At 40.3% G+C, this 22,445-nt stretch overlaps 1 protein-coding gene and 1 pseudogene across 4 annotated transcripts in view; both read right to left on the bottom strand.

The window, feature by feature from the left end:
- Window positions 1–469: 469 nt before the first annotated feature.
- On the bottom strand, window positions 470–21,939 carry LOC115801938 (rho GTPase-activating protein 20-like; annotated as a pseudogene).
- Window positions 17,657–22,445, bottom strand: part of MAD2L1 (mitotic arrest deficient 2 like 1) — a 25,350-nt gene continuing 20,561 nt past the window's right edge. For all 4 annotated transcript variants that reach the window (XR_016393212.1, XR_016393209.1, XR_016393211.1 and 1 more), the window contains 2 exons: window positions 21,555–21,610; window positions 17,657–19,667 (listed from right to left, as the gene is read on the bottom strand). The gene's annotated coding sequence lies outside the window, so the exon portion shown is untranslated. The remainder of the gene's footprint in view (window positions 19,668–21,554; window positions 21,611–22,445) is intronic.

Below are 22,445 nucleotides of genomic sequence, written 5' to 3'. Positions count from 1 at the left end.
TGATCTTAGTGGACACCCAAACTGCCAGATGAGCCTCCACCAAAGTGTTAATATGAATCATAAGCAAATAAAATGGTTGTCGAACCCATTTTTATTGTATCTATATAAAAATGTACAATACAATACAAAAAATATAGTATAATATGGTAGAAATAGAAGATAGAAGAGATACATTGTGGGTAGATTTTCTCAAACAGGCATATATGGAATCAAGAAAAAGAAAAAGTCAAATGGGATGAGCTGGGACCTTGGAAGGTCTTATTTTTCATTCAGTGATCTAAAGTGGTTTTCTTGGTTTAAGGTGCCTCATGTTCATTCTTCTGCCAGGAAATTAATTTATTTCTCGATAAGATCTGAGGATTTAATCCAGACTCAACAAAATCATGCAAATGTTGGGTAAAAAGAGTTCTCGAGTGAGATATTATAGGAAATAAAGAAAAAGGAAGGGTCAGGTGTGACTATGGAGATTCTAATCTTCAGTGACTTAGAAAATTGTAGACAGGTAGCTGGGTGGACCCGTGCTAGGTGGGGCCTTGGCATCATCCTGCAGTTGTGCCTTTTTGTAAATCACTATCACTCTCACTGGCTTGGATTCAAGAGGTTGTTTTGTTGTCACCGATGAAATAAAAAACAAAGTTGTCTTAGTATAAGCATATTCTCAGATATTAGGCTCATCTAAATTCCTGATTAAATGGATTTTCCTAAAGATTTCCTCAGAGCAATGAGGTAAATGTCATAAAACCAAGAAATGTTAAAAATATGAAGGGACTCATGATACATGTCCTCAGGTTCTGAATCTAAATGCTGCCTTATAAAATGGACTGCTACCAGTTAGCTTGATTAGATAGGCTCAAACAGTACTCGCTCTAATCTCTTGGGAACTTCTACTAGCCCTATTAATTGCTTTTTTACAAATTTATTTTACATCCATTATCTTATTTAATCTTTACAACAATCCTTAGATTTAGACATTATTTTTATTCACATTTTAGAGATGAAGAAACTGAAACTGAGCTAGAATAACTGGCCGAACTTAATGCAGTTGGTAAATAGAGGCACATGAGGTTATAGTCTGGAAAGGCTGTTTGACATTAAGTCCTTGTTTTCTCAATGATGCTGGTTCTTTTCAACCTATTTCAAAGGCACTGGGAACCTGTGGTGCCTCAGGGACCACTGACCAGAAAAAGGAGAGAGAGGGGAATAAACCAGGCAGTGCTCTGGGCCCCTCACTCTAGTTTCAGCCAGAGCACATGTGATATATATGAATCCCATTTAAAGTTTTGTTTGAAAAAATTCTCAAATGCTGTAATATACCATGATGTCTTCTAATGCTGTACTAGCAACTTCTTGAAGTCAGACCTGTCTTATCCTTTCCTTGGTTTCACAACAGTGTGAAACCTCCCCTGACCTGGAGCAGATGGAAATCATTGCCCTTGGGATGTGCTTTGGGCTCCAGGACAGCACAGTCTAAGGACCTCCCATGACCCCCTGGTAGCCTTGCTGTCTTTGTCATCAAAGCCAATTAAGTATTCACAGTACCTGCAGCTTCTCACTGTTATCAGTGATATCACTGTTATTACAAATCATTGAGCTATCTTCAAAGAGGGAAGTGATATCTTCTCCAAATATCTTGAGGCAGTTTTCAGTGAGAAACTGTACAAAAGAAATCTGTAACACAAAAGGGCAAAAAACAGGGTGTTATTTTATGGCATAGTTATAAATCACATTTCATATGTGAATCTTGGCTCTAACAAAAATGCAGAATAATTCTGAGAAAAATTCAGACTTGATTAAAATAAATAAATAAGTATATACACACACACACACACACACACACACACACTAGTTTTCTCTACGAAATAACTGATACTTTCAAGAGTACTTTGGGCACAGATTTTAAAAGTCTTTTAATCAGTGGGCTAAAATTATAATTTGTGGCCTAATTTAAGTAGCTAACATTTTTGTAATGATGGTTACATCTTTAAAACTAGGATAATTTTCAAGTAACCCACATAGGATATTTGGGGCAAAGATGTATATTCTCTTATTAAATTTTATTTATTTTTATTTAAGAACTTTTCCAGTTTTATTGAGATATAATTTATTATAACATCTTATTAAAATTTATAAAGTATCCAATACACAAAAACTTGTGAAATTCACTTAAGAAATATCTGAAATGTGGGAAGCAGAGATTTCTGTGGAAGGAAGCAGCTGGAGAGAAAACATGTGATGTGTTTTTCTGACTGCGTCGCCTTGCCTCATGCTTGCTCTGGGTAAGCTTGGGGAAGAGCTGTGTTCTTATTAGGCATGTTGTGGCTCTATTAGGATGTTCTGAAATCTTTTACTAGTTTCTTCATCCTGCAGTGGAGGCAAAATAGTAGCCAATTAATTTTCTGAATGAGCCACAACTGGCAGAGCGAGGCCAGTATGTGTGGAGCCATGGGTGCTCATATTGCCCAAGCCACCTAGGATGTGCCAGCAGTGACCAGAGCAGCTAGGTGTTGTCATCACTGTGCAGTGATGAAACCGTGGCTTGGAAACCTTGCCCAAGTTTACACATCCCTTAGTGATTAGGCTGAGAGCTGAACCTTGGCTCTCAGACTCCAAAGCCCAAGGTTCTTTTCTATCATATCATCCTACTCTCATCTCTCTATTCTTTAGTCTCCTGGATGAGAAAGGAGAAGTGACTCAGCTGCTCTTAATTTCCAGCTTAACAACCCACCTTCCCATACCCCACCAGAGTAGGACTCTGCCACTCCAGGGGAATGCAATTAAAACGCGCACTTTAAAAAACTGGTCCATCAGAGTTAATACCGCAAACTTCAGGTTCAATGTGGGGACTCTGCCCCACAAGGCATAAAAATGAGAGATCTCATTACCTTTTTTGTGAAGTTGTTTTCTAATTCTGAGCTGCCAGAATTAGACGGGCAAAGAATGCTTGGGGCTGTACACACTGATAAAGTGTAAACTGTCATCTGATTGGATGAGGAATGTTGCGTAACACTCCAAAAAGGTATCACAAGAGAACTACGTTGCTTTTAGCAGCTGGTCTAAAAGACTAAAGACAGAAAAATGTACTTCTAAACCAAGCAAGTCATTTTGCTTAGGAAGTGGAAAGACAAAGAGAACGGAGTACTTCTTTGTATACCATGTACACAGTCCACTCTCAGAGTTCCAGGAATGAATGCATACAAAAATGTTTCATTGAACTTAATTCCTGAACCAGGTAAGAACTTCTCTGGTTAGTTATGTGTTTGACAAAGTTAAGATCATACCACTGGCAGAGTGATCCTTTAGCATCTCTTTTTAGACCAATGGATTTCATCTCCAGCAGTTTCATGTATTCAGAAGGTGTAAAATGGTCAAGGATTCCATATTAATAAGATGAGGAGAAAAACACGAATTCAATATCAACAGTAAGGCATGCATCTATTTTTAAACTGGCTTCCTGGGTATGATCAAGTGAAACCCTCTGACATTGGTCATTATTTTAGTGGACAAAGCTGTAAATTATAAGCTAATATTTTCCTAAGAGTATTGCATCATTACCTCTGGGTTGCAGTTATTTTCTCCTCCTCATTCCCTTGATCAATAACACCAAGCCATTATCATAGAGACTGGCTGAAAATACACTCCTGTGGATATTTCGAAGAAAATCCTTACACAGATAAAAAATATATATTATTTTTATGATAAATATGTTGGAGAAATTACAGAGAAAACATTTAGTTGGAAAATTCAGTTCAGTCCCCACTTCCTTCTCAACTACACAAACTGTGATCCACACAGAGCTTGGCTCTGGTTATCCACTGACTTGCACATCCAGAAGCATTGCTTGGATTTTCTCTAACTAAAATTAGAAGCGTAAAATTAGAAGCATAAAAGTAGACTCTGGGCTGTAGTGAGAATGACGCTAAAGCCCCTTCTGTCACCTGGAACCTACTCATGTTAGCACACTAGTACAAACTGACAAGGTCTGGTGACTCATCCTAAATCCTAAATCCTATTAGTTTCTTGAAAAGAAATGGACATACCCATTTTGCTTGTACTTTAGACACAATGTTTGCTCTTAATTCAAGCAAAAAAAGTTCTGAAACAAAAAAATAACCAAAAAACACACCTCCAACATGCTCTTGCACACATATTAAGAGAGAACTGGGCTTTCTGACTTGAGGTATGTATGTATGCTCCTTGGGAAAAAAACTACTCTAATGATAGCTTCAGTCTTCCTTTTTTTAACTATATAAAAGTTCAGTTCTGCAGACTTTTAAGCAGTAGGTGTTAGAAATATATCAAAATCCCCAGTGGGTAACTACATGTTACCCCTTACAACTCCTTGAATGGAACACATCCTCCCAAAAAAGGAAATTGAAAATTTGGATATATTGCAACTTCTGAGTATCAGGGCTAGAGATATGCAAATGCAAGCTTCCTAAGTGGAGGCCTGGAAAATTCATAACTTTAGAGGGCTGATGAACAAGTCTTAATATCATAGAATTGGGCCTATTAAAATTTATGAAGTCATAATCTTCTGTGTAAGACTGAGGGGAAATTAGTGCATTGCCTTGCTAGTTTCAAAAGCACACCTTGCTTCCACTGGTCTTAATATGTAGCCTGACTTCTCTTAATAGTAGGTTGCTCAGGAGATGCTTCTAGGCAACTGTCATGATTATAATCCAGTAAGTGTTACTTTTATTGAGCTGCTGTTTGTGCCAGGCACTCTTTTGAGTCCTGGGAACAGAGCAGTGGAGACAATGGACAAAGTCTCTGTCCTCTCGTACCTTTACTGTGTTATTGGTATACAATACCCACTCACGATCATTAGGTTTTTCACTGTTCCCTAAGGAGTGGCCCCAATATACGTGGAGAGAGGAAGCACTCCAGCTTTGGCTGGTTCTGGGAGTCTGGGAGGGTGCAGCAGGGCCTTTGCCTCATGTGTACCAAACTACATGCATTTGGAGTGTGTGTCTCTTCTCTTTCCTGGACCCTGTTCTGTAGAGTCCATTGGTGAGGCTGAGTGTGGTTAAGCCAGAACATGACATGTGCAGAATATGCCAGGGGTATCTGCTGTTGGACCTCTGTTTATAGATAGTTTAATGGCAAACTCAATGTGGTACTGATGATATATTCATTTCTGATTTAGACCAACTCTCTGGTTAGTTTGACACATGGTATTATCAAAGCCAAGGTTGCAAAGTTTGATTCCCCACCAAGATCAGTCAACTTTAGGAAGAGAAAACGTTGTGAATGTCTAAGAACTGTAGCTGTGAGTAGCTACCCTCTTGCTAGTCTGTGCTTATAACATGGAAATAGGCAAGAGCCTACTAACTTTTGCTAGAAAATCACGTCAGTTCCATGTGTGCACCCTACGGAGGGCAATACTCATCTTGCTATTTGCATACCTAGTGTGCGTTATTATGGTGCTAGTGTAGTAGGGGTCAACTCTAAGTCATTTCTGAACTGTTGCTATTTATCATATAGTCGAATTACAATCAAACATTAATAGGGGACAAGGAAAGACCAGATGTTACTGAGTTTCTAAGATAATTTTAATAACCTGTTTACAGTCATTACTACATTAACATATTTTTGTTCAGAGCTGCTAACAAGTACTAACATGGATTGATTAAATTTTTCTGTTCTGTTATTCCCCTGGTAGAAATGTAACTAGACACTTGTGATTTAGCTGTATCATTTCAGACTCAATCTATTTTTGTATAAATCTATTGAATTTTCAGAATTCCAAACTGATTTTGACTGCTGCACCCACTTTAGAAGTCAGATTTATAAGAAGAGGCATGTGGTAGGAGCTGGTTACCATGTAACTATAACCACGGGTGGTGGGTTAAACTACAAATATCAACAAAGGATGCCGAAGGTGGTAAAAGGAGGAAAAAGGAGGAACAAAGGGTGGAGTCATCCCTACACTAATTTTAAAGTAAAAGGCATTAAGAGACAGGGGAAGGAAGGATGATGAAGGGATCAGGTGTCCTCACTGAGCATTTTTTGATTCATTGTAAGGCAGATGTTTACTTACTGTGGTAAACTTGTGTCACTATTTCCAAAAGCTTAATATGAATTTTTTTTAATATGAACTTTGCCTTCATTAGGAAGGTGGCGAGGAAGTCATCAAAAGCAGGAAGCTTGTTTTGGTAAACACTCTGTGTGTGTGTTTTGAAATTTATTATTTTTATTCTTTTGCATGGAGTGTTCAGGAATGAAGATGGGGAGGGTGTTGTGTGATGAAAAAGGAAAGTATATCTAACATTGTGGGGCTTTTAACACCCAAAGTAGCTTCCTTCAATTTTGACTTTGTCAAGTGTTTTTATATTATGCCTATTACGGTTCTTGGGCAGTCATGATGAAGGACCAGTCATATAGCTTCAGAGTTACTCTGCGTGTGGATAATGCTAGAACGTTCCCTACCTTTAAGATGGATGCTACCATAAGAACGGATTCATCATCCAAGTTCACTTTGTCCCCAGAGTTTAGTTTCTCCTTTAGGGCTCTGCATGATTTTATACTGGCTGATTTTCTGAAGATGCCTTCTGTGAGAGGCCCTTTTTGATTGATAAAGGAAAGCATATGCTATAGGGAAGAAAACTATGTGGCATTTCCTATCTGCAAGCCCGGAGCACAAGCTTGCCCCCTTTTTGACAGAGCTGGGGTGTATGAGGGTACAGTGCTAGAGCTGGAAGGACTGAAGTCCATTTGAAATTTTTTTTCAGTGTTTCCAAATATATTTTCTACCCAACAATCCATTTTACATTCATACACTGAAACATTTTAAACACTTGTTTAATCAGATTTTCCTTTTTAGTAAATTTACACTGTTAAATCAAACTTCTCTGCTTTGAGGCCTTTGTAGAATCACCCTCTCCTCCTTCACTGTTCCTTTCTCATTATTCCCTATTATAGATGCTCTTTACTAAGTGTAGAAATCTTTTTGCCATACTAAGTTCCCATTTGTTTATTCTCCTTTCAGTGACTGTATACCCCATTTCTACTTCCTGTATTTCCTCCCCTCTTTTAAGACAGGCTCAAAACCCCTCTCCTCCTTCTCTGATCATATTCCCTTCTCATCTGTCTTTCATTTCCTTTTGTTTTGTCTTCATGCCCTCTGCTTACAGAGTAGAGAGGTAACAGATATTGGAGTCAGGTAATCCAAGGAATCTGGAATCTGTTACGCCGCTCATCTGCTGTATGACGTCGGGCACAGCACAGACTTTACTGAGGCTTTTTTGTTTTTCATTTATGAAGTGGGGAAGATGATAATCATAGTTACCCCCTAAATTTGCTGTGAAAAGTGCAAGGACTGGGGTAGTAGCTAGCATGTAACTATCAAAAGTGTGATAAATTTCTTCACATATAGCATAAGATTCCCTGCATGTGGTATAGTGCTTGGAGAGCGCTGACAATTCAGTATGCTAATTTGATATAACACAGGTCAAACTCTGACTTTCTTCTGATGCAGTCTGTCAGGATTAAATGACTCATACTTGCCAGGGGATGAGTCTTTATGCTTAAGCACTGAATTACAAATGAAATCTATGTGAGATATTTTGAGTCATAAGATTGAGTAAACTCAGCTGAAGGAGACTTGAGACTGAGTGTGGAGTTCAAGAAAGGAGATGAGAGAATATGAGGATGAGGTGGACTCTCAGATTCATACCCACAGAGCCCATTTTCACTGATCTGAGCAGGTGCAGGTGGGTCTTTGCTGAAACCAGTGGAATGGACAAGAGTATCTTTTCCTGTTGTATTTGCCTCATGACTCTGCAGTACCTAAATCAGATCTTATTCTTCGAAGTAATACTAACAAAACTCAGTCAAAGCCAGGGGCTGTCTAATGACTTCTCCGCTTGAGGATAGAGTTGGATGAGAGCACTTGTGCTCTCAGAGCTCCCCTCCTCAGGAGGGCTACAGAAGACCCAGATGAGACCTAGCAGAACTGGGGCGGGCGAGCGGTCATTATCTCACACGTCCTCGAGAGAAGCTCCGAAGAGCTGATTTGGCTTTGTGGGTGGTGGAGCTGGGCACTGGTTGTCCTCACGAGTGCTGGAGCTCCGCCAAAAGGCCCAGTTGTTTTTTTTTTTTTTTTTTCCCGGTACACGGGCCTCTCACTGTCGTGGCCTCTCCTGTTGCGGAGCAACAGGCTCTGGACGCGCAGGCTCAGCGGCCGTGGCTCACGGGCCCAGCCGCTCCGTGCATGTGGGATCTTCCCGGACCGGGGCACGAACCTGCGTCCCCTGCATCGGCAGGTGGACTCTCAACCACTGCGCCACCAGGGAAGCCCAAGGCCCAGTTTTTGACTGAACTCCTCTTAACTGTCTTCTGGCCTGAATCTAAGGAAGAAGAAAGATTATTACTAATAGTAGTTTAGTTCATTTAACCTGACTCCCACCACTTACTTTTTACAGCATGTTCATTGCAGTGGCTGGAAGAGAGAGAAACTGAGTCATTTCTTGTATAATTTCCCACATTCTGAAATTGGCTAATTGCATCCTGTGGTGTTAATGTATTCTTCTTCACCATATCCTGCAAACCAGTAGTTAAACCTAGAGGCTTGATTAGACTCAGGGCTGATTCTCCAAGGGACAGTATTCCCCAGACAGTGCTATCTACTGCCTCTGCACTGTGTCATGAGTCACTTAACCTGTATTATACAAGTTTCCTGATGTTAAGTATTATCAGTGGATTCAGGTGTCAAATCTCATTTAAAAAGCCAAAAAGATTTGGTATTCAAATCAAGCAGAGTTTGGTAATCATTTACTTTTGTAGTAGGCTTCTTCCCACTCTTAGATTTCCTGTTTGGCTTTCTGAGTACCCGACCGTGGTCAACTTTTCTCCCATCAAAAGGATCTGCCCTTCATGACACATCCTGCCTGACCCCACTTTTCAGCCATCCTCTGGACCTCTCCTCTGGTAGGCCACAACCCTCAGGCAGCTCCATAGATGACTTTCTGCAGTCAGGGTCCTTGGGAAGTAGTCATTAAATGCTGGCTATATGGTAAGATGCCACGTGGCCATCTTCCTGTAACACCCTGCCCAGCTACCCAGAGATGATTTTTAACTACCCAACAGCCCCTGTCAAAGGATTGCTGACAAACGGCTTTTCAGAAAAAAGTGATCAGCAATGAAAAGCTAAGTTCAAGGTTTCTACTGCCTAGCTATGAATCTTTTCCTGATATTTGCTTAAGTAACCTGTTTAACATTTGCTTAAAAAACCTGCTTAAATAACCAACTAAAAAAAGTCAACAGAGGAGCCAAGTTGTAGAAAAATAAACAGACGAGCAACATTTTACCAAATATCCTTAAACGCCCATCCACTTGTCTTTTCTGAGACATAGTGAGTGCGTCACCGTGTCCACTCATGTGGGCGAAACACTTGTGCTGGATGAGAGAACCAGCAGGCTCCTGTTCTGCCACTTAGTTGGCTAGGTTACTTAAAACTCTTTGAGCTTTGATTTCTCAAATTTAACAAAAATGATGCTACCTACACCTCATTGGACTACATAGTGTAATGTACTATTCAACACAGACATGGCCCATAGCAGCCTTGATGAAGGTAATTTCCCCCCTCAGAGGGCCTACGGCAGCCTAGACATCGGTCTCCTCCCCCCAAAGCAGACCCCACTCCCATTCTCCGTTTGATTTTGCAGCCTCCAGAAGATATGCAGTCATGAAGGAATGCCACCACTCTACCTTAGGCTCTTCCTGCCCTGACATGCATACCTCCATCATTTTAAAAGGAGAGAATGAAGAAAGCAAATACATTCTTAAATCCAGGAGGAGATTCTTCTACATTAACATGTACAAATGTTTAAGATACATGTTTATATAGGTTGAGTTGTTTTGTGCAACCTGGTTTCCCTACTCTTAAGCTGATTGTATTATTTCTAAAACGATATTCCAAATGTATTCATTCATTGTTCAGCTTTAATAAGAATGCTCTTAAAAAGAGTGCTTTTTCCCTTGCTACAAAGCTATATATCCATCTACTCCATGAGCATAGACAGAAAGCAAAATAGACATTGAGTCCTGTACTTTCTCAAAGATAGTTTCAGGCTTAGTTGGACCTTTCATAACGTACATTGTTTGATATTAGAGTTCATGTTGCCTCTTTGACCATTAAAAGTATATGCTATAGCCATGAAAAAATATGGGGACTATTAAACAAGCTAACGTTGTAACCTCATCTTTCTTAAACAGTCCTGATAAGATTTAGGTTAGTGTTTCCTCATGCTCAAATTAGGGTTTGAATATGAAAAAATAAAATTTTTGAAACTTTGTGCTTATAGAATAATAATCATAACAATAAAAATACTTTAAGTAGAAATTCTATGCTGGCCCCAATACTTCCCAAATGAATAACACATTTTATTCAGAGAAAGAAATAGTGATGGGACAATATTGGAATGGTAGGGGAAAAAAAATTGCAAGAGGGAAGACTTTAAAAAACCCCAACCGAAAATATTCAGTCCAGTTCCAGTCGCCACCTGGGTCTGAAGCATACGTGGAAAGTGAGGTTGCTCTGGGGGTAGAACTGAGAGTTCAGTTCTAACCAGAACCCCCAAGGCCATTTCAGCCTAAGCCCAGAACAGATTCCAGGTCTTATCTAAGCCATACAGTCATCTAACCACCTCCTGTGGGCATGAGGTGCTAGGCAAAACCCTAGGATGGGGAAGATGTGTTCCGAGGCCATAAGAAGCTCATGTTCTAATAAGACACACAGATGTGTACAGACATAATTATATGTGGGGAGTGCTCTGGGGATACAGAGAAGGGAGATGTCTACCTAGAGAAATTAAAAAAAAAAAAACAAAAAACAACTTTCCTAGAAGTGAGTTGGGTCTTGATTTCAGACCTTTGGGGTTTCTCTGAGCTTGATTCTGGGTGGGTGTTGGTGCCTGCCTATACCGCCCCCCCCCCCCGCACCCCTACATGGAGAATACGCTGTATGTCATGAGTTTGCTTTCAGCAGTAGAGACAAAAGCCAAGAGAAGACACTTGCAGGAAGGGAAGGGGCTTACCTTTCCCCACTGATTCCTGGCTTGGATCCTGGCTGAGTGCTTGGGTTTCACCGGGCTTGAATCTCTTGGGACTCCTGCTTCAGGAGGCAGGCCTCCTGAAGGGCGGAAGGAGAGGTGGAGTCGTCCAGTCCGCGCTGCAGGAGCACAGTAGCTGGAAGTGGCTCATCTTAATTCCATAGGGATGTTCATGCCCTGTGTGGAGAAAAATCTAAATGTAGATTCTGCGGATGGTGATGGGCGCGATCAAACCTACCTTACCGTGAGTAAGTGCACCACACTGGTGTGGCTGCCGTTCTTCTGGGCCTTCTGGGTAGAGAAGGCTGTGCCTCCTGAGTGAGCATGATGTGCACTGTCATGGGGGACACCCTACAGAAAGCAGGTGCCCAAGCAAAAGAGTAGAGAAAAATGTTTTTAGACACATTGCTTGGCTTGGATTGTATATATCCATCAGTGCATTGCACAATGTTGACTTTCATTATGTTTCCATCTGAGAATATTGAAGGCCTTCTAGTTTCTGCCTTGACACTCACTAGGTTGTACATCTTAGGCAAAGTACTTGCCTTACAGTCCTCCTTTGAAATGCTTACCCTCACATAGACTCATAAGGATAAAAGTAAGTATATTAATAAACGCTGGTGCTTAATATTTTAAAAATAATTGGACTATATATGTTAAAAATTGCTATGATCACTGTTCTCTCACATGTCAGTTTAACCAACAGATTTTTCATCTCCTTTTGTCAGTTCAATAGCCATAGCTATTCCAGAGCAGTGGGGTTGTTTGCCTTTATGTTTGCCTCCCACTGCTGCCTTCCCTCTGAGGGGGGTCCTGCGAGGCAGTGATCAGAGGCAAGGCTGCATGGTGGTGGAAACCCAGAAGCGAAGCGCAAAACAGTGTTTACGGAGTGGAAAACCACACTAGAAATCATGGGGAGTTAGCTGCCAAGTGATTTGTTTTACTCTTTCAGGCTTTAAATTGCTTCCTCACCATAGAACTCTCAAAGACCCTGTGCTGTGACATGGATTTCATTTTTTAAGAATAGAATGAAAGTTCCTTTTCTTTCATTTCTGATTTATTATTATTATTATTTATTTATTTTTGGCTGCGTTGTGTCTTCATTGCTGTGGCGAGCAGGGGCTACTCTTCGTTGCGGTGCGTGGGCTTCTCATTGTGGTGGCTTCTCTTGTTGCAGACCACCGGCTCTAGGCACATGGTCTTCAGTAGTTGTGGCTCGTAGGCTCTAGAGCACAAGCTCAGTAGTTGTGGCGCACGGGCTTAGTTGCTCCGTGGCATGTGGGATCTTCCCAGACCAGGGCTCGAACTCATGTCCCCTGCATTAGCAGGCAGATTCTTAACCACTGTACCACCAGGGAAGTCCCCTGATTTATTATTGAATGTAACTTGGGGAGCTCTTGCTTTTGCTTTTCATCTGGCATAAATGCAATGTCAGTGCTTTGTTCAGAACAAGAATCACAGCGACTTACATCCTTTAAAGCAAAAGAAACTTCCATGGCAGCAATAAAATACAACTAAATCACCAGGATAACCAGGAGCTAATCCATAATTGTGAATTGAGAGCATGTTAAATGCATTCAGAATGACTGCTAAGGTATCATCATGAATGACAGCCTCTTAGAAGTCCTTAGAGCCAGCCATGGTGAGTGAAGCTGTTTGAAGCCTAAAAGTTGTCATCTATGTGGTTTTGTTTAAACTAATGCATTTTATTAAAATAAATATATTTATTCAATTTTTTTCACTTTATTGCTGACTGACTCTTACAAAGATGTCAACATTAAAAAAGAAAAACACATGAAATGGGTGAGGGGATTTTGTCCTCAGCTATGTACTTGGTGACTCAGTGTATTCTAAGACTGGGACTATACATATCGTAGAAAAAACTCAGTTGATTGGATTTTCCAGATCACTTGAAAACGTTCTTCAGATCACTTGAAAGAGTAATAGCCTCACAGGATTATTGCACGATTAAAAAAGAAAAAAAGATATTGCATGTAAGAGGGAATGCTCTAAGATTTCTAGCAGAAATCATTGTCACCTTTACTATATTGCAAGTTCTGCTACAGATTTTGTCCTTTCTCTTGTGTTTTTTTTTTGTTTGTTTTTTTTTTTGCGGTACGCGGGCCTCTCACTATTGTGGCCTCTCCTGTTGCGGAGCACAGGCTCCAGACGCGCAGGCTCAGTGGCCATGGCTCACGGGCCCAGCCGCTCCACGGCATGTGGGATCTTCCCGGACCGGGGCACGAACCCGTGTCCCCTGCATTGGCAGGCGGACTCTCAACTACTGCACCACCAGGGAAGCCCCTTTCCCTTGTTTTAATCCCTCTTTTTTCACTGACTACACTGAACAGATTTGCTAATCCAAGAGTATGTATTATTATTTCTAGCTAACTTGCTACAGTAACTATTTTAGGAAAGGTGTAATCTGTTTATCAAAAACCTCAAGAGCAATGCTGGTAAACTCAGCTTGAGAAACAGCAAAGTACAGGTGGTTTAGTCAGTGAAGACTTGAAGAGTCTGAGTGTGATTATCTCATTTTCTTTATGATGCTGAGAAAAGTTGTGGGCACAGAGCAGGTATTAAATAAATGTACTCGGGTTCAGAGGCATGGCTGGATTTTAGAAGATTCTCACAAAATGGAGACTATTTAGTAGTTAGGAAATGGAACAGAGGACTTCAAGACTGGAATATGAAAAATAATGTATGAGAAAAAGAAATTCCAGTTTTGTGTTGCTTTCATACCTAAGTAAGTAAGTAAAGAGTAAGTAAATAAATGTCTTCAAGATAACTCTGTTTGTCAAGTGAAGAAAAGCAAAGAAGAAAAATTCACATTTCTCTCCCCAACTAGACCAATTGCTGAATGAAAAGATGTTATTAGTGCTTGGGATAGAGTATGTGCTTGGAATTATTTAATAAATCCATGAATAAATATTGCATGGTATTTTCACTTTTAAGGGTATTTAAGCTTAAGACTGATCAACCATTACTTTGAGACTTTAGGGTCACAATTTTGAACCCAATCACCCCCATCTTAGGTTTTCCCTGACACTTAACCAGTGAGTAGGTATGAGGCCTCTTTCTTGCCAGAACTGACCCACAGCTGGTAATCTTTCTCAGAGCCCTTGGAGACAAAAAGAACTATGTGTCACAGCAAATCTTCCCAGTAGGTACTTGAAGAACACATTTCCTTAGCATTTCTGTACTTCCAAAAAAAAGAATTTGGGCTAGTATAAATGCTATTTGGTCCATAGGGGTGGCTACAATTTTTTGAGTTAATAGTGCTGATTTCAGTAACCCCTGTACCTCTCACAGCCTCCAATGGACCGTCTGAGATTCTTGTCCTTTTTGATAAAGGGTGGGGATCTATGGAACCACATGCAATCAGCCCCTCACTTTGTGGGCGGCCCATGGCATAAAAAAATCATGGTAATGCTTCTTCACGCTGGAGGAGTCCTGCTTTCTGCTGTCTCTGCTGTCTCTGCTGCTAAAATTCTTCAACAGACTCCTTGGAGACTGTTGGCTTTTGCCTTCAAATGTCCCTGCCCAGGCAAGCATGTTGTCCAGAGAGTCACATACTCTGCCATGACTATTTCTGAGCAAATTAAAACTTGAAAGGCATCATTAGGGACTTCCCTGGTGGTCCAGTGGTTAGCACTCTGTGCTTCTAATGCAGGGGGCCCAGGTTCGATCCCTAGACAGGGAACTGGATCCCACATGCTGCAACTAAGAGCCTGCATGCTGCAAGTAAGATTCCCACATGCCGCAACTGAAAAGATCCCGCGTGCTGCAACTAAAGATCCCTCATGCTGCACCAAAGATCCCACGTGCCGTAACTAAGACCCAGTGCAGGCAAATCAATAAATAAATATTAAAAAAGAAAGGCATCATTAGCTCAGCAACCATGAGCAAAAGGAGACAAATGCCCAAGAGGCCTTGAGTAGATGGCAGAGTAAATTCAGCCCACTTGCTTTGATGTAGACAAGCGCCACTCAAGGGAAAGAAGGGACAAGGACTCTAACCTAGAGATTAAGTCAGATGCAGAAAACAATTAACTCCCAGCAGAATCACTGCCTAGGAATACTGGATATCCCATTTGAAACTCTAAATTATAAAGACTGCTGAATTAAAGAGGAGAGGAAATGTTTGAAATAGAGTTGGTGATAGGTACTATGTATGCTTGCCCTTGACTCCTGATTAGAAATCATGGCCTTGCTGTGAAAGGAGGCAGGGTCCTGGTATGGAAGCAGTCTCACAGACACACAGACACACACACACACACACACACACACTCACACACACACACGGCTAAATCTGCTCAAAACTGTATTGCAAATAAGAAGTGAGAGCTAATAAAAATCTTTTCTTTGTTCTTTTTTCTTGCGGTACGCGGGCCTCTCACTGTTGTGGCCTCTCCCGTTGCGGAGCACAGGCTCCCGACGCGCAGGCTCAGCGGCCATGGCTCACGGGCCCAGCCACTCCACGGCATGTGGGATCTTCCCAGACCGGGGCACAAACCCGTGTCCCCTGCATCGGCAGGCGGACTCTCAACCACTGCGCCACCAGGGAAGCCCAAAATCTTTTCTTTTACGGTAAAGATTGGAAAAACTATGTTGGAATCCCTTAAATCAGGAATACGTGTATAGGCATATAACCCCAATTCTTCATTAAAATAGAAATTTTTTCTTGTCTGGTGAGATTGATCACTTTAAGCAAAGGAAAATTACAAAATGAAATAAAATGAGCTCTAACATTAATCTCACCAACCTTATCCCTAAAACCACTCTCTTCTAAGATTTAATTCTTATTCAGGACATATATATCAAATAGGTTAGAAGTCAGTGCAGAGGGGTGCTTTACTCAGTGCATATAAATTCAATTTTATTTAAAATGTATTAGTAAATTCAATTTTTACAGAAATCATTGATTTCTTATACCAAATTCTGGCTGACCTGAGTTTTTAAGGGGCTTTATTATACCATTGAGTCAGACAAAACTTAAATACAAATATTGTCATTATGTCATATCACAATATCAAGACATTTTCATATTTATAAATATATATATTCACATATATATCTACTTATATATATACATTTTATATATTTATATATAATTTTATATAGGGAACCATGCTTTACAAGTGCTTTCTTCAGTTCTGTCCATCTGAATGCCCCTTGCCCTCTCTTTTCCCTTATGCACCCTCATCCCCAAACATAGCCATGTCTTTCACCAAAAAATTTTCAACAAGCCATAACAGTCCTATCAAAACATAAAGAACAGACACTTGAAAGCAAAACAAGATGAAAGTGATGTGCACACAAATGCCCCCCAGATCCATGGTTTTATTCAGAACTTGTCTTCTTTACCAGTTCACAAGAGGCATTAGCTATCTCATTCTCAGGACCTGCAACAAGGGGATGTAGCTTCTAGCCAGGTGGTCTTTATGTCAAATTTACAACAAAAGATACATTTAGGATTTCTCATGCTGAGATTGAGTCCTCAGATGGCAATCAGGGTAAATGGGGATGGGATGGGAGGAATCAGGAAAGAAGATACAGAAAGCAAGGTCCAATAGAGGAGAAAGTCTTTAGAATCTTATATTTTATTGTCTAGGTATATAATGTATACAGTAAAGTGCATGTTTTCATAGCACTCTAAAATTATAGCCCGATTTCATTATGCTATGACTTACAATTCACACAGAATTTAAAATGGAAATACAACACTCATGTATAGGCTAATAACATAGCTTTGCTGCCTTAAACTTCTGAACTTAGGGGCACCAAATATGACTTACATATCTGTAATAATTAGCTGTCTTATGATGGTAGGTACATCATACACACACGCACAAACACACGAATCTCAAAAATCAAAGCTGGTTTTTAACTAAAAATAACTTGCAGGTAACTTACAGTTATTCCTAGCTTTGAAAGTGACATGTTGATAACATCATTCACTGTGTCTGAATTTGTTACTGTTATAGTTACAGACTGCAAAAATGAAGCAAGAAAAATTGCTATAAATTAAAAAAATTTAAACAGGTAAGTAATTATTGTTAAATTATTATCCATATTCTAAAGGCAAAGCTTGTATTCAGGTAATGACAAAGTAAAGCACATGTAGAACACAAACCCCTAATTATAGTTTTCCATTCCTTTATATAACATGAAGTTAGTAGAAAGCATTTCAGTAAAACAGAAAGGACTTGTTGGCACACAAAATATAACAGCTTGGGACTTCCCTGGTGGTGCAGGGGTTAAAACTCTGCCTGCCAATGCAGGGGACACAGGTTCGAGCCCTGGTCTGGGAAGATCCCACATGCCACGTAGCAACTAAGCCCGTGCACCACAACTACTGAGCCTGCGTGCCACAACTACTGAGCTGCGTGCCACAACTACTGAAGCCCGTGCGCCTAGACCCCGTGCTCCGCAACAAGAGAAGCCACCACAATGATAAGCCCACACACCGCAGCAAAGAGTAGCGCTGCAACTAGAGAAAGCCCGGGCGCAGCAATGAAGACCCAACGCAGCCAAAAAATAATAATAATAATAATTTATTTATTTATATATATATATATATATATATATATATATAACAGCTCAAGCAAGAAAGAGATAGACTGAGAATTCTGAGAGGGCAAATGGGCTGGTCATCAGCACCTTAGCGCTTTTTCCATAATGGAGGAGGGATAGTTTAAAAAGAAGGAACTGGACTCTCTTCTCTCTTCCTGAGTTGTGTTTTTATAGTATGGCTTTATTTCTTTGCAATTATGTAGTCAGTTAATTTCAACATTTTCCCCTATGTCTGTGTATTTGAAACACAATTATCAGATAAAATTATTTTTCTACATAGTAATTCTAAAGGCATTATCAAGCTAAAACTATATGGCCAATGGGAAAGATAGACACATATCTGCTGGATTTTATAGATTTTTTTTTCTGATATAGATATCTATGTGTATTGACACCCAAAGTACTGTGCAGAAACTTCCAAATACACTGACCTGGAAAAAGTCATTTGAATAATTCTCTTCTTAGTGAAATACAGTGCCAAGATTATCCACTCCCTTGAAACCAAACCAAGGAGTTATCCAAAAGTCCAGAGCATAGTTTTGACTCTCCTGTAACACTGAGCACTTACCATATGCCAAGCACTGTTCTAAATATTTTATAAACATTATTTCATTTAATTGTAAACTACATCAGGTAGTCTTTATTAGCCCCATTTTACAGATGAGGAAACTCACAGTTTTCTGTTGCCAAAAGCAACAGAAACAGGGTTTGAACTCAGACAACCTAACTCATGAGCCTGTGCTCGTAACCACTTGGCCTCCATGGGTGTTGACCTGTAGCTCCCTGAACCCTCCTCCTCTTTCCTATCCTGAGCTTCATCTCTTCCCCCAGAGCCACCAGGCTTTCTGATGGGATTATTCTTTTATTTGTGGAGTGAGATGATAAATCTCATGATATTACACCAACAAAGCTAGATGCTAGCTTGGAAATGTTCAAACTGTATCACAACAAAGCTTTATACTACAGTGGATTCTCCTAGGGTCTCACTGTGTTTCTTCACACTCAGTCACAACTCAGTGAGATTTTCTCAGTGGAAGTTAGAAAGAACGAACCTAATGTAAACTGACTTGAGGAGAAGGGAGAGGAGGGCTGCAGTTTTCATTTCTATTGTGTATCCCTTACTGTGGATCCCCCTCTCCTTTCCTTTACCTCAGCCTTATACTAGGGGGTAAGCCCCAATGGTTTGTGAAATTTATAGGATTCTAGGGAGATTTCTCCTATTCTAACACTGGGGTGTTGCCTTAGATGCTTAGGAGGAGGGGTTGTGGTATATTCTATAAGTGTCATCTCACTGATAAGTTAATAGTAATCGTCATCTTTTATCTAAATAAAATTCATTTTTCACTGTTTCTGTATTCTTCAATAACTAAATATGAGCATAGTGATGTCTAAAGACAGTGGACGAGGTACAGTCCCTTCCCATTTGTAAATTCTTCAGGGGCCTCTACTAGTATTAATATCTTAATATTTATAAAGCAGATCCTGTTCTAAAAAACAAAAGTAATAATTTTACTTGAAAAATAACTTACTAATAAGCATTCTAATGAATATCAAGTGATAGTGAAGGTTTCATCTGAGTTTAATTCTTGAGAACAGAAGTTTCTAATGTATGTAGTACAAAAGAAAATGACAAAAATCTCAGTAATTTTCACTGAATATTAACATCCCACACAACTGGAGGAATATAATTTCTTTGGCAAGAAATAAACATTTACGCTTATTATTACATACAAGCTAAAATTTACTTATTCTGACCAAATACATAGGTAGCAGTTAGTCAACTATTTATTCCATTTGTGTTGATTTCTATAGCATCAACCTAAAGATGAGTTTTCAACTGAAGTCTGAAGATGAACTGAGGTAAAAGGGAACTTCAGTCCCCCCGCCCCTTTTTATGGCTAAGTGGAAAAACTAGGTGCTAAACTCAGCTTATTAATTTGCACAGACTGATTTAGGGCATAACACAATCCTCCATCAAGGATGAGGCATGACAGAGAAGAGATATCACAGGAGGCTATTTCTTTTCAATTGTTGTCTCTTTCTGGAAAAAGAAAAAACAAATTTTTCATATTAATAATGATCTTGAATATACCTAAATGTTATTATGGGAATGATCTTGTAGGTGGTTTTCTAAAAATTGTGGTGAAAACTCATACAAGGTGGCAGCACTCAGTACTGCTAGTCATTGCAGTGGAAGAACTGTGTCTCCCCCTCTCCCTGCTGACACCTTCGTACATGGAAGCCCTCACTGCCAATACGACTGTATTTGGAGATAGAGCTTTTAGGATGTAATTAAGGCTTATGAGGTCATAAGGGTAAGATTCTAATCCAGTAGGTTTGGTGGGCTTGTTTGAGGAGGGAGAGAGATTTCTTTCTCTCTCCCCACATTCACGCAGTTAGGAAATGCCACGTGAACATACAGTGAGAAGACAGCCATCTGCAAGCCAGGAAGAGAGCTCTCACTAGAACCTCACCATACTGGTACCTGATCTTGGATTTCCAGCCTCCAGAACTATAAGGAAATACATTTCTGTTGTTTAAGCCACCAAGTCTATGGTATTGGTTGCATTTGTATTCAGGGTTGAGAAAAAAGTGCACCCAGTTGATTCTGTCTCCAACATATATTCCAAATCTGTCTGGCTGAATCTTTCATTTTCACTGCCCACCCCCAAATGGAGCCCTTGTTACTATTCATCGGGACTGTTGCCTCCCCTAACTAGTCACCCTGCTTCCACTCTTGCTTACCCAAAAATCCATCATCTACCAATAGTCAGAAAATTTTGCTAAAAATATAAACCAGACATGGTTACTGTCCTAGTTAAACACCCTTCAGCATAGTATTTCAGCCCCTTACTAAGGCCTGTGGAGACCCTGTGTGGCTGGACCCCTGACTCCAGTATCATATCTAATATCGTGCCCCCCACTTTAGGCTCCAGTCACACTGGCTTTCCCTGAACTACTCCCTCCAGGGGGCTAAGCTGCACCCATTTACGCCTGCTGCTCCCTCAGCCTAGAAGGCCCAGCCACCTTGGCTAGAAATGGTGGCTGCTTCTCACCCCACAGGTCCAGCTTAGAGGCTGCCACCTTGAGACGTCCTGCTGGACAACCCCTCTGTAATATGGTCCCGTCTTCTACATGGTACCCTAGCTACTTTGTATCAGAAGCACAATCTGTAATTTCCCCCTCTTATTTTTATCACCTGTCTTGTAAGCCCCAGGCAAGACAGACACTGCCTGTCATATTTTCTTACAGTAAGGGTTAGCAAACGTGGAACTGTATGATAAGCGGGAGAGCATGTAATGTATATGCACTTGGTATTAGACACAGGTATCAAATCACTGAATAAGAAGAGGTGCCACTTCTGCCTTCTCCAGCCTCTGCCGTGACCAGCGGCAAAGCTGGTCACGAACCGTTAGGAAGAGGAGAACCAAGAGGCCAAAGGTAGAGAGCATTACAAGATGGTAAAAACCAACAACAGCAACAAAAAACCAACAACCACCCAAAATAGGACAATTTGTGGCCTAATATAGATAAAATACAATGATATGGAGATTCGCAAAGACGTAACTACAATTTGGTGTAATGTTAACATAAAAATTTAGATAATGGAGGATTCTGGAAAATTGACCCCAATCTTATCTAAATCCATATTCAGAGTTTGGGGAAAATTCTCAAAGATCGGCAAATAATACTGGAAACATCAAAAAGTTTCTAAATACAAAGCAGTGCTTAGCTATTATTTGGTTGAGCTGTGACTAAGCTCTAACAGAACTCTGGCCATAATAGGTAGAACAACTAAACTGAACAGAACGTAAAGACTCTGATAGATAGAGCAGAAGTTTTCATAGTTCTACAGAAAATTCTCCCCTGTGGAGCCAAAAGTGTTCCCCCCACACCCCCTCTGCCCCGAGAATGTAAAGCTGCTCACCTGTGTTCAGCAGCACTGAATCTTATGAACACCAGCAGCTCTTCAGGAAACCAGTGCTGAAGTTAAAAATTAGTTCACATGTCTCAGAGGAAATGAAACAAAACACCTCCTGTGACCACCAGTCTGTTTTGATGGTCAAAAATACTATATTAAAAGGCTACCTGATGCGGTGAAGCCTTGAATGACCACCAGAAAGCTCCAAGTGCTCTTTGATTGACATAAACATCCTTTTTTCTCCAGTTCTTGGCACTGAAACTTGAGGATGTCTGCAGCACTTGGCAGAGTACGGTGAACAAATCCATGAAGCTGAGGATTCTGTAGTAGTCAGATCACTGGCCATGATGATGTCAATTCTGAGGCCGTGCCGTAACTGACAAACGGCCATACTTGTTTCCCTGACCTTGCCTCCATCTTTTCTTTCTTTTAATTAATTTTTTTATTTTGAAATAACTGTAGATTCCCATGTAGCTATAAGAAATAATACAGAGAGAGTCTATAACCTTTTACCGAGGTTCCCCCAATGGTAATATCTCTCTAAACTATAGTACAATACCATAACTAGTATATTAACATTGAAACAGTCAAGATACGGCACATTTCCATCACCTCAGGGAGCCTTTATATTACCAGTTTACAGCCACATAGACTTCCCTCCCGCTTCTACCACCTCTTTAATCCCTGGCAACCATTAATCTTTCTCCATTTCTTCAATTTTGCCATTTTCACGAATGTTATATCAACGGGATCATACAGTACGTAACACTTTGGGATTCGCTCTTTTCCACTCAGCATAATGGGAGATTCATCTGGATTGTTGCAGGTATTAATAGTTCATTTCTTTGTAACTCTTGGTAGTAGTCCATGATGTGTCACAGTTTGCTTAACCAACTG

The sequence above is a fragment of the Delphinapterus leucas genome, chromosome 5 (assembly GCF_059928025.1).
Source record: "Delphinapterus leucas isolate spDelLeu-1000000601 "Yukka" chromosome 5, BTC_Dleu_Yukka2, whole genome shotgun sequence".
Lineage (NCBI taxonomy): Eukaryota > Metazoa > Chordata > Mammalia > Artiodactyla > Monodontidae > Delphinapterus > Delphinapterus leucas.
The sequence above is the reverse complement of the archived record's forward strand: the minus strand, read 5'-3'. Positions and strand labels throughout refer to the sequence as shown.